The following is a 6331-nucleotide window of genomic DNA, read 5'->3' as shown; positions in this document are numbered from 1 at the left end:
ATTTACTGTTTACTCTAAAACTAATTTTTGACACTATTCCATGTAACATGATTATCATGAATAAAGATTGTTTGACTCTTGACTCTATTAAAAGTTCCTGGGCTGTTGAACACTAGACAAACGGTAACGTAAGAGGTGCGCCTGAATTAGCACCCCCTGGACATAGCACCCCCTCGCTACTGACGTCATTTTGACGGCACGAAAGGGGGTGCTAAATCAGCACAGTGGCCGTGTCCAGGCCCTGAATAAGCACCCCCTTCGAATACGGGGGTCCTAATTCAGCGCCTCGACCGTGTTCATGTGCTGATTTAGCACCCCCTTCGAATAGGGGGGTCCTAATTCAGCGCCTTGACCGTGCTCATGTGCTGATTTAGCACCCCCTTGAATCTGGGGGCTGCTAAATCAGCGCCGTATTGATGAGATGAATAATTACTCCAACGGAATATAGTAATAAACGTTTAACCATATTGCGATTTATTTTTCAATAAAATAAAATAATATATATATATATAATTATTTATATTTTATATATATATATAAATTTAATATATATCAATGAGTATATTTACTGCATTGCTGTGGTTTACTTAAAATTTCAAAAACAAACAGCTCATTACCAATTATAAAAATACTATGCATCAAATATACTTAAGTAAAAAACTAGGTTCTAGGCATTCAAATACAGGTTTATGTTAAAGTAAAATTAATTTGAAATCATGGTATGAACAACGCAGAGGAACTGATATTGCGTAAATCCGGCATGTGTAATAAATATACATGGTCAGAGATTATATCAACCTATTAACCACTTTAAAAACAATTATTTATTTATTTTAATTTTTCGAATACCAGTCAAAAGCGGGAAAATTTAGAACCGTGAAATTGTAATTTTGCGACGGCTAAGAGCCAATTATTTTTAAGGACGCATCATAAACTGAATTATACTATTTAAACTGAATAGTATAATTCAAACACACTTGACAAACAATTTAAATATTATTTTATATCTACAAGAATAAATATCATTCAGTTATATCCATATCAGTTAGTTCAACTATAATTTTTAAAAAAGTTGAAAACAATGTTAAAACACGTAGCAATAAATATACTACCGTATTTTAAAAGCGTTATTGCTGTCAAAACATACATTTATATACTGAGTATTATGGATCTACATTGCTTAATTTCCCCTCTGTCGGTTAGTGTGCGTTTTTTTGTTGTTAAAAATGGAATATCTTGGAAAATCTCAACGAGTAGGTCACAATACAAAAATCGAGTAAACGGCAGCTCCAGAATATCTTATGCCAATCGTGCTCACATCTTAGTCCCTTCATTTAAAGGACAGGAAAAACATTAATATCTGTTGCCAAGCAACTTTTTTTCTAATAAATTAAAAACTACTAGAGATATTGCAAATGTATCAACAATGAACGCCTTTATGAACAATGAAGGACAAAAACAAATGTCTTAATTAACAATAATAAACTGTTGTATTTATCATAAAGCTTCAATTTATTCACAATATATGTGAAAAAAACTAAATAAAGTGACTAGGTTATCTGCTAAATATTAAGAATAATAAAGAACAAGAAAATTCGTACAGTAATATTCAAACAATAATGCTTTTATAGATGACAAAATCAAAGATAGGCGGTTTTATTGGAAATACATCTGATTGTCGCTTGACTAAATTTTCGTAAATAAATATGTCCTAAAACAACAGGTATTCAAATAAATTCATTAAACATGAAATATATGATTCTATTCTATCCTTAGATAGGCCTGAAACATGTATTTCAAATGTTTTGCATAATAAATCACAAAAATAAAAGAAATAGGGATAAGATACTCTAAAGCTGATGTTAATTTATTTTCACGAACCATATTTTTTTACAGTAAAAATGCTCTTAATGAGTTATTTATTATTAGTTTGAAATAGTATTTGAGTAATTAGATTTGTGATACAATCCACGATCAGATTTATTCTTGTATACCTGCTGGATTTTAAGACATTCAAAGTTAATCAGATTTAATGGCCGCCATTTCGAAAGTATTAATGAATATTGTTTATAACTGGCCTTATTACCACAAATATTTGATCCAAATTAGGTAGGATTTGTTTATTCGTTTTAAGATATTAAAGCGAATTTGTATATAAAAAACACATACAGACTGACGGATAGGAAACTAAGCACCAAAGATCTATTTCCATATTCTGAAATGCGTTTGCCATGACCTGAGCAGTTGCGGTATATAGACTTGTCCTAAGAATTACAGGACACTCTGTACATAAATTATTATAGAGAGTGTTCCACAATCTCTACCAATATTTTCAGACATTATTCATGGACCAAAGGCAAAAACAATCATATTCACCTTTCTAAAACTCAATAATTACTCTAATAGCCACAATTTTGTTTTGTTTTTGTCTTTTTTACTTTACTATTTATATTTGATGGATTGTTTAGGTTAAAATTTTGTATATACCTTTATAACCTTAAGGAAAATCAAAAATTTAAATTTATTACAAGCTTTATTTTCAAAATAGTGATTTCTAAAAGATCTTTAAGCGTAAATATCTTAAAAGCGATATATGGTAAAAAAAGATCTAAATTATTACACAATTTAATAAAAAATCTAACGATACCACGTTTTAAAAATTGGTTGTGAAATAAGGGAGATAGTTTGTTTTTTAAAAACCAATTACTGTTTTTTAAAACCAATTACCAAACAATATCCGCCTTTATTATATGACTGAATGTGGGCTGCAACAATCAGCTGTTTTGATTTTAGCTGCTCTAATCAAGTGATTTTAACATTACATTGCTGAACTGTGGTCATAATATTCTTAATTATTTCTAAACAAAGTTTCTTTTGATTGAGACGTCAGAAAAAAACACTCTAATACATGTTGATTACCTAGACCAAAAATTAAAAATGTCTTTGTAGTTATTATATGTCTATTTAATATTTTGTTTTTAAATGGAAGACCTCAGACCTACTTTTGGCTTGTAAATTTATACGGAGTTTGTAGATATGCTATTGATTACGGTGTTAAACGTAGATGCTTAAATGTACCAGTAAAGATTGCTATTTGTTGCAGTTGTTAAGTTTGTTCTAACCGAGGTTTGAAGATTTTGTTCTACCCGGAAAATAAAACATTAAAAAACATAAAAGTTTACTGTATACAAAATGAAATATTATGTATATTTGTATAGTATTTTTTTTATTATTAATGAAGTAATATTTATGCTTCTATACATCTGTTTACTACCTAGTTTACAAATCAGTTATAAAAATTACAACGAATTGAAAATTAGAGTGTAACAAAATTCTCTACACTTTCCGATATAAATAGCCTTAATATAAAAGTACAGCTAAGCTGAAGTGTAATTTTAAATTTTACCTTTTTATAGACGCTTTATTAAAGACTTCACTGAGATTTCACTCTTCTTTTTACAATATTGTAAGAATGTTCATCCTTAAGTTTGACACTTCCAGATACATGGGGTTAGAAGTGCACGTCTGACTAATGTAACACACAATAGTTAAATATTCTTTAACTGCATACAAAAAGGCGATGATTTTCAGTTTTTGTCCATACATCATTACCGTGTTTTACTTTATCTTTTCTCTTTACTCGTGTAAAATTATCCGTTACCTAGAGAGTATAATATGCCACACCTTGGGCCTGTACACTCAAACATTGTTTGATTTCTTCTTATATTTTTTAGGAAATTTCATCAAACAAATTCACTATACATAATAAGTTATGTATTGATATAGGAATAACAACTGAGAATAACATCGATATTATTACTCAACCACTCGATACGGCCACATCAGTTTGAAAAGTAGGGTCGGTAGTGCACGGACGGGTTTCGTCAGCTTCGTCAAAATTATGTGTGGACCTACAGTCCTACAATCGATATTTGCAGGTTGATTTCACTCTGTATATTTCATAATTTGGTAGACGGCCAATATATAACGAGCAACGATGTTAAGGCAAAAATAACGAGTTTCAAGTTTTTAAATGTTTACTAGCTGATACCCGCCCCTTCGTACGGAATTTTTTTAGAATAACTGGTACGTCATAGACATCTCCTTCATGTCTTTAAAAAAATGGCATAATACTGATGAAATAAATTATGGTCATTGGAAAATATTCCAATTTTAATTTCAATGCGACATTCCATGATTTTTGAAACTGATGTTCTAAAGTAATTAAAAATCACGATCCCTCCTTTCCTAAAGTACTGTAGGTAATAAAAGATTTATGATCCACATTTGAAAATAGGGTTACTCATAAAAGGAGCAACAAATCATATATGTGGGAATATTTTACATGTAATAGTTGATATCACTTAATATGAAATTGCCAATATGAATTCTATTATTCATTCTCGTAATATTACACTAATTATCATCGATACCGTTAGAAAAAGTAATATAATCGAGGGTATAATCCTTTACCAGAGGGATATATCTGCTAGAAGTAAGATGGACAGAAGTCGACCAAACATTTTTTTACATTAACTAGTTAGGAAGAAACCTTTGCGGATTAATATACTTCATCCTTAGCTACCAATGCCTCATCCATAAGTTTTTTATCACAGTGTTAAGTTCATAAACTAATAATGTATCTTCAAGTTGTAGCCTCATGTGAAATGTATTTGATGTTTCTATATATTCCTTTAATCATGAAAAATAGTTAGGCATGATTCTATAGAGGATATTTTACACGTAAGCAATAGTAATACTTATGGGCGTAACCTTGAGATATTTTTGTGAGTACCATTCTACGGATTTTTGTTTAGTGTTAAGTCTATGTAGCTGTTCCATTGTGCAGATGATTCACTGTACGCCTAATAGTGCATAAGATAAAAAATTATAATCTAGTTTCTTACTGCAGATGGTTACAAGTAATTATTTAAGGGCAGGTACTGAAAAATTATTTCTGTAATAAATGACAAGTCAAAAACTGTAATTTTCATACTTCATCTGTTTCATTCTATAAAACCTAATTTTGAAATGTAATTAAAATTAAATATGAAACAAAAATGCCGCAGAGAAAAATTCTATACTGTGTGACAGTGAACTATTTTGCCTTTAATACGAGCCTAAATTGTTTACAAAATTATTTGTTGTAATTGTTTTTTAAATTTGAGTTAATTAAACTAAAAAAAGAAGATTCCATTTCCGTGAAGCTATTAAATGAAATAAATACTTTAATTATGGATTCATATACAAATAACATAGTTTTAATTATATGTAGAAACATGTTTCATTGAGTTTTCACGATTGGGTTAAGCTTGAACTGTTAATGCTCAGTGAATACCCTTAACTAGACTATGCGTAGACTAGATCTTTCATTGGTATGGACGCCCAGTACTCAATACCTGTACAATAAAAATGACACAGCAAAGATACTAGACTAATTGTGTATAAAAACCATAATTACATTTTACCTTCCGTAATATTCCAAAAATCGACTCAGAATCGACGAGAATTTTATGTTTTTTTAAAGATATATTTAGCAGTGCGTTAATTAAATTTACAAACATATTAACTGAAAGAATAAACTGAAATAGAATAAATGAAGGATATGATTTAATTTATTATTTTAATAGGTGATATATAGAACAAATTAAGAAAGCAAAGTCATGAGTGAAAATTATTACACAAATATGACAATGCGTATGAGAGGGAGGAGTGCTAAGGTCTATTAGCCTTGTTAGTCGGAGCATTATTATGTAATATTAAGTCTATGGTAATTTTTAAGAGAAAGTAGCCATATTTGATTATTATATTATTTAACCGTTCATCGGAAATTGCAAAACAATCGTAGATAGTAGCTTATAAGTGGCAGCGTCACAAAAATCCAGATAACAACTATTATATTTATGATTGAATTGAATATGTAAAAGATAAATATCCTTTTTGCTGGTTGAATGCTAGGGGGTGCTAATTCAGTGACTGAGCCATGTCCATGCGCTGAATAAGCACCCCCTTGGAACAGGGGGGTGTTAATTCAGGGCCTCGACCATGTTCATGCGCTGATTTAGCACCCCCTTGTAGTCGGGGGGTGCTAATTCCGTGCCTGGTCCGTGTCCGTGTGCTGAATTAGCACCCCCCTGCCGTGACATCAGAGCCCGAGGGGGTGCTAAAGCAGCGTCCCCACGTAAGATAGTGAGATTATAGTTATCTCACAAAATGTTTCTTTAATCCATGCATATGTTTCCCAGCTTATTTAGCAAAATACGAGGTTTGTCCAATAAATTTATGAACTTGTGCAAGCTAGTGGCCATGACGCGGACTATGCATAGCGCAA

This window comes from Homalodisca vitripennis, chromosome 7 (assembly GCF_021130785.1).
Source record: "Homalodisca vitripennis isolate AUS2020 chromosome 7, UT_GWSS_2.1, whole genome shotgun sequence".
Classification (NCBI taxonomy): Eukaryota; Metazoa; Arthropoda; class Insecta; order Hemiptera; family Cicadellidae; genus Homalodisca; species Homalodisca vitripennis.
The sequence above is the reverse complement of the archived record's forward strand: the minus strand, read 5'-3'. Positions refer to the sequence as shown.